Raw genomic sequence first — 7,132 nt, forward strand, 5'->3', positions numbered from 1 at the left:
TTAAGTTTGGAATAAATCGAATGAAATTTCTTTTCACGATTAATTTGATGTAACGTGAAGGAAAACCTGAACAAGTGCTTATTGAATGGGATAAATTTGTGAAGGAGAAAGTTCAGGAAAAAGCTAAGGATTGTATCAAAGTCGATAAAAGTTATAACACGATTAGTATTCGCTTAAACCTAGGTCAAGAACGTTAGTAAACAATTAATTTACCCTTAAAGCACTATAGGAACTAATTCCAAAAAAAAATATTCAGAGGAATGTCAGAATTTCTCTTATTCATTTCCATGACAAGCGTTTCGATACGAAACCCTGGAATGTACGAACGTCAATTTCCAACACTCGGAAGTTTGCCGAAACCGAAACCCTGATAGTTCAGAAACCCTAAAATCAACGGACGATGAAGACTTTTTCTATTCGGAGCTTCAAATAAAGATTTCATTCGCGTACGCCCACTCTAATCGACATTCCGAATCTTTCTTCAGAAGGAAGTTTCTGCATCCGAGGTCAAAAGCATAAAGTGCATAAAGTGCATTTTTAAGCCGGTAAACATTAAAAACAAGCCTCGAAAACCAAAAATCATACTGATATTTCTTTGGAGAATTAGAATATTCAGCGGGAAGAATATCATGTCTAAAATACATAGGAATCAGTAGGAAAAATCGGAATCGCGAAATAATCATTTTCTCACGTTTTCAATTTCCTATATATACTTTGAAAAATGAAAAAACAAAAAAAAACAAAAGCTTCACAACACACACACACGGCCGAGGCATTGGAGAGGAAAAAGGAGGAAAAGTGATTTTTCCAATTCTTGACCGATCGTCGTTCCGTTCGTTGCTACGCGTAGACCTCGAGGTACTGATGCTTTTCCCTACCTCTGATCGTAAATTCTGTCGCTTTTCTCTATGTCTTTCTGTGCTCAAAGTTTTGAGCTTTTTGTAAAACTGTCCAAATAAGTTGATTTCAGTGTCTAAACTTATTGCCTACGTGCTCTAGAGCATGAATATCCGGTTGTTTTCTGCTGAATCTTGCCGAATTGCCGCCGAGTTTCAATTCTGCTCAAAAACCCATTTTTACGCTGAGGTTCCGCTTTTTTGATCAAAAACTCTCGACTGAGCTTAGCTTCAGTAGGATTAGTTGTTATAAATGTCGTTAGGATCGACCCCATCTAATTTGTTTTTCGAAATTCTGATTTTGAGTTTCTGAGCTAAAAATATTGACCAAAATACCCCTGCGACAGTTTTCGACCCGATAATTTTTCTGAGAGTTTCCCTGGCCTAGATATCGCCTAAGAATACCTAGGAATTGATTTAGATCGAAGAAAAAGTACGAAAACCCTATTTTCCATAGTGGCCGAAACCTATTTGCTTGGGTACCGTGTCCAAAAATAATTTTTGGGCCTCTATGACCTGAGCCATTGTGTAGCTCTTTCAATTGTCGAAATTTTGGCGCCGGTTTCGTGTCATTCCGAGTTTTGTAGCTCGAGTTATGCACGTTTTAGCGAATAAAGTGTTTTTGTACAAAACTTGAATCGAGTCAAAACTCATCCATTCGGGGGAAGCCCTTCCATTCGTGCCTAAATGTTGTACTCTGAAGCTTCTTGAGCTTTGTCGAACATTAGTTAGGATTGTTTCGACTGTATCGACTTGTGTTAATTCATTATTGCTTTGTTTGCTCAAAGGTTCAATTGTGGAAACTTTGGGATTGATTGAACAAGCTTGTGAGGGAGACCTACACCGCGAGACTGGAACAACTCGAGGTGAGGGCAACTTACTTACTAGCTATTGCTTTATAGGCGTCGATGAATTCGACTTGAATATTGCTTGAATGTTGGATATTATATTGATATTGTTATTGAACTGAGCTATATGCCATTATTTCTGCTGAGTTTATGATGTTTTGCATATGCTCTATTGAATTGTACTGATTTGAGATAGTACATGATTATATGATTTCGGAGTGTGGGAAAACGTGATGTTATGCCATGCTAATGACGAGGTTTGGGAAATGTTAGGCAGGCTTTGACCGGAGGTCTAAGCCATAGTCATTTTAGGATCGAGACCTTCCCGGGGAATTACTTAGGTTTATTGGGATCTTTTTACTTATAGAGTTTTGGAACAAAGAGAAACGAAACTTGACTTCATAAATGAAATTCATAATGCATTAACCAAAGATAGAACGTATTCAAATAGTAATAACAATTTCTTGGAAAAGACTTAGGATCTGAAATAAGTTTGAAAACGGGAAGTGTCGGCGATCCTAGCGTTGTGACTGGGACAGTCACTGAATGCGAGCAGCATTCTCTCTAATCATTGATCAGTTGTTTGGCCATCGAGATGGTGAGCCAGGGTAACTTGAAAGGTCACTGAGTGCGAGATGCATTCTTTTGCTCGTGGAGCAGTTTGGTTGGCCATCGAGACGGTGAGCCAAAGACACTAGGAAAGTTACCAAGTGCGACTAGCACTTCTTTGTTTACCTCAGGGTATTGTAGAGACAATGTACTCTAGCTAGACACGCGTACCTTGGTGAGGACGTTTCGTTGTTTGGCTAACCATATTGCATTCATGCATAAATTTCTTGGAAAGTGTGCTGCTTTCCGAAGGACGATCTCAGATCGAACTTCATCGGAGCGAGATGCTTCATTGGAGCGAGATGCTTCACAGGAGCGTGCTGCTTCACAGGAGCGAGATGCTTCATAAAAGCGAGATGCTTTATAAAAGCGAGATGCTTTACAGAAGCGAGATGCTTCATACGAGCGAGATGCTTTAGCGGAGCGAGATGCTTGGCTCGTCCCATCCATCGAGATGGTGACATTTTATCCGGATCATATTTTGAGCATGACATTGCATTGGCACGCCATGCACCTAACTATATTTGTTGATGGGTTGGAGATCCAATTGTTATTTGTGATTTGATGATGATAAACATCGTTATATATCTTGATGATTTGATGTTGATAAATGTTATGTATATACCTTAGGGTAGGCAATACGTAAGTTATACGTATATATACAACATATATATATATACCCCCCTTATTCTTCACATGTTGCTTGTATTATCTATTATATTCTGTGAGTTGACCCTCGCGCCTTGGCTTTGTGTTCATGTTTGTGTTTGGGCGGTCGGCCTGCTGCCAGACGTTCAACAGCCGATTCGAGATGGTTCGTCGTTCGGGGAGGACCCGGAGCGAAATGACTACTACTGAGCCTTCGACGTGGACCCGGACTTCATGCAGGATCAGATGAGGGTCGATGTTAGGGGTGTAGTACATCGGGTGTCGTTGTCATAGCTCTGACTGTCATTTCTTATTTTGGGGTAGGGTAGGTCCCCGACTATTAGCTTTTTGTGTGGTTCTCTTCCATGAGGATCACAGGGAGTTTGTCGGACGTAGAAGTCTTTCTTTTGGAAGCCGTTTTGGGCTGACTTACTCTTCGGAGGACTGTATTTATAAAACTTATGACTCTATTTATGAGTCACACTTATTTGCCTGCCGGCACTACTTTCAGTTATTTGATGTTACTTTCCGTCACTTGAGGACTATCGTGACGATGTTTTTAGTTGCAGCGAGGGCTGTACTTATACTGTATATTAGTCGCTGTTAATCGCGATTGGGTTGAGTCTTTAATTCGTCAAGTCTTTTATTTACTTAAAACAAATATCGAAAAAAAAATATACCTGCTTTTCCGCTTTATTTTATTTTTGAGTTACTAAAGTGACACTCGGAAATCGGGGTGTTACAGTAGGTAAGGCAGTCATAATAGTACAATAGCTTTTGTACGAATGACAGTGACAATGCCTTAGCCACTACAACATTTTTCACTTTAGGCCACACTAATTTCTTCGACGGAGGAAAAACCCTTGTCTAATTATAGTATATGCCACGGTTCTGTAATTGTGGACGCGTGATGACCACGGCTGAAGAAAACCGTGGCATCTACATTTCATACCACAGTTCCACATTTGTGGCCAATTCATGGCTACACTTTTCCAACCGCTGCTACCTAATCCCACAAATGTAACTGTGGCATAAATATCTGCATCTTAATTAATTAAATCGGGCTTAACACTAAAAAATTACTTCCGCTAAAATTTCGTAAATCCCGCTCGTGTTTAGAATTTTGGCACAACTAAAGGATTAATTTTTATTAAATAAACTTAAAAGTTATAAAATATAAAAACCCCCCAAATCCCTAACACTACACTTGATCAGTACGTGTACTTCTGAGAAAATTGGAACCCTAACTTTCTCCTCCTTGGTTGAACGATCGTGGCCCTCCTCCTCCGCCGGCACAACTCATGTGGGCGACCTCTTCTCTCCGCCGGCACGGCTCATCTCGGCGACGGCTTGCGCAACCCTCCTCTCTACGCTGCTGAGGTATGTTGTTTATGTATATGTATATTTGCTTTGGTTGGAGTCGTGGACCTGGAGAGGTTGCAGCGGGTGGTTCTTCTTGTGTTTCAATGTGTATTGGTTGTGTGGGGAGAGGTGATTACCCATTGGATGGTGCTATCCCCTCTGTAGTTGGTTTGTGGTTCTCTTTGATCCTGTCTTTCTCTATTTCTGTTCTGCTTCTTCTTTGTTCATCTCTTTTCCTTTTGATCTTGTTTTGTCTTTGTTTAAGATCTGTACTTACAACACTTCTTTTGCAAATTAATATTACCTTTGCTTACTCAAAAAAAATCTGTAAGGATGGTATGCTTGACTTAAACTTGTTTAGGAATATAATTGATATTCCAACAAAATAAGTAAATCAAAGTCTGAATATAATTGATATTCCAAACATGTGAATTCTAGTTGGTTAATAAGTAGGTATGGGAGAATGGATTAATCATATGCTAGTAGAAGCCATATATCATAAATTGAAAATAGTATATTTGGCAAGGTTCTAAATATCGGAACGATATCTTGATATCGTCCGATATGTTGCGGTAACGGCGAGGAACGTTACCGATACGGAACGATTTCTCGGTGCTATGCAGAATCACGTGTAACGGCCGCACCGTAAAGCCATATCGGCCGCAACAGAGGCGTTACAGAGCCTTGTAACGCCGTTACTGCCGTGACTTCTTCTTTTCCTCCAAAAAAACCCATTTTCAGAATCAATTTTAGAGAGAATCAGAGGAGAATCAAAGGAGAATTGGAGAATCTTGTACCAAATTTCAGCTTTTTCTTAGATTCAACTCAGAAACCTCTATCTTCCCTTCTTCCTATGTTCTCTTCCTCTTGCTCTCTGACTCTGAGACTTTGACCGTGAGAAGTGAGAACTGAGATGAGTTCGTCAGTTCGTGCTCCAAGCCTCCGACCGACCGGCGCAGCCGCGCTGCCACCCAAAACCACCGTACACTGTCTGCGACACTCTCGTCTTCACTCTTCTCTTCTGTCTCTTCTTCACCCTTCAAGTTCAATCTTTTCAGATCTGTTGTTGTCTTCTCTCTGGCTTTTGGGTTTTTGTTGATCGTTTTTTGGAATGGGAGGAGAGTGGAAAGATTTTGATTTTTTTCTCTTAAAAAAAGTGGGGTCAGTTTTGTTTTTTATTTTATCATATTTTGATTTTCTGATTTCCCTAAAATTATGGCCATGATTTAGTTTTTCCCTTCCCTGGAATTGATTCTGAATTAATTTGTTTAATTGTTTAAAAGGGTGTTGGTTTGGGCTCATAACAGATTCGTTGAATGTATATGGATTTAAAAAAAAACTGAAATGGGTTATATTATATGTGGCATTTTTTTTTATTTGATTATCTAGCTTTATATCTAGCGTAATAGATCATATAATTTTGTTTTTTATTTTTATTTTAAGGAAGGTTTAGTCTGGGAGTACAAGGGAAATAAAAAAAAAATAAGTTTTATTACTCCAACAAACCTTGAGGGGTAAGTGTTACTACTTGATCTGGTTTATGCTTAAGTTTTGAACATGACATGATGTTACATATGCTTTGAGCAGTATTTGATTGCTTTCGAATTTAAAAGTAGAATGGGGAGAATGATGATTTGGATCATTTGGTAGCTAAAGGCTTTCTAAAAGGATATGATGATTTTATATTATATGTGAGTCTAATTTGTGTGTACTGTGTTTCATATTGGCAGAATGGGGAGAATAATGATTTTCATGAAGAAGGAGAAGATGGAGATGAAGATGGAGAAGGAGAAAAGGTGAAGGAGAAGGAGGAGAAGAAGAAGAATATTGATTGCTTTTGGAATTGATAGGTTTTTCTTATTTTGAAAGATTGTTTGGAACTTAGGATGACATCTTGAAATTTTATTTTGCTGCTGTTTTTGTTGAATTTAACATTGGCATGAATTGACTAGAAGCTGTCAAGTTGAACAGTATTAGGCATTGCCATTTTTTGTAGTAGTTTTATTTATTTTTTGCTCTTTGTGATACAATATTTGTGTTAATTAAGATTTGGACTGTTTTATTTGATTCATTTTTTTGTAATGGTTCTATCTCTTGATATTGGTTGAACTACTCTTGGGCTTCTTTTGTAATTATTTTAATTGATGTGTACATTTGTCATTGTTATGATTCTTTAATAAATTATGTAAGACCTGGATTTTCAGAACAAGTTAAGTTTCCGACTCACACGTAGAATCAGCGTAAGCGTGACAGGAGTTTGACATTTGAGAAAGATTAATGAAGAAGAAAGTTCAGGAATTGCTTGAGGAATGTTGCGTAGTTGTTTTCGGAGTTAGTGCGAGTCGTCTGCACACCTGCCTTATGGCGAGCGTGTCCAGAATAGGCTATTTCGCTCTTAAAGCAACGTTTTGGGTGAGCTTTCGAACTCTCGGAAAATTTAAAGATTCTCTTTATTTTTCCATCGACCAGCGTTTCATTTCGGAACTCTGGACTGTACGCACGATAGGTTTCACTTTCCGGAAGCTCGACGACTCTAATTTCTTTGCTTCGAAACCCTAGTTTTGAGCGAAGGATGAAGACTTTTTCTATTCGGGACTTCTAACGAAGATTCCGTCCGCGTTGTCAGACTTGTTTCGACATTTCCAATCTTTCTTCTGTTGGAAGTTTTGTCGTCTGAGCATCACAGCAAAAAGTAGTTTTTCGGGACAGTCTAACTTACACCGCTTTTGGCGTTTTGGATATCGTTTTTCCCAAATCTTAGATAATTGT

The 7,132-nt window shown here is 38.8% G+C and overlaps 1 long non-coding RNA gene across 1 annotated transcript; it reads left to right on the forward strand.

The window, feature by feature from the left end:
• Positions 1-4,254: 4,254 nt before the first annotated feature.
• Positions 4,255-6,379, forward strand: LOC130731847 (uncharacterized). Its single transcript, XR_009016847.1, has 3 exons — positions 4,255-4,381; positions 5,807-5,877; positions 6,094-6,379. It is a non-coding gene; the product is annotated as an uncharacterized LOC130731847 (long non-coding RNA).
• Positions 6,380-7,132: the final 753 nt, after the last annotated feature.

This window comes from Lotus japonicus, chromosome 1 (genome assembly GCF_012489685.1).
Source record: "Lotus japonicus ecotype B-129 chromosome 1, LjGifu_v1.2".
In the NCBI taxonomy this organism is placed as follows: domain Eukaryota; kingdom Viridiplantae; phylum Streptophyta; class Magnoliopsida; order Fabales; family Fabaceae; genus Lotus; species Lotus japonicus.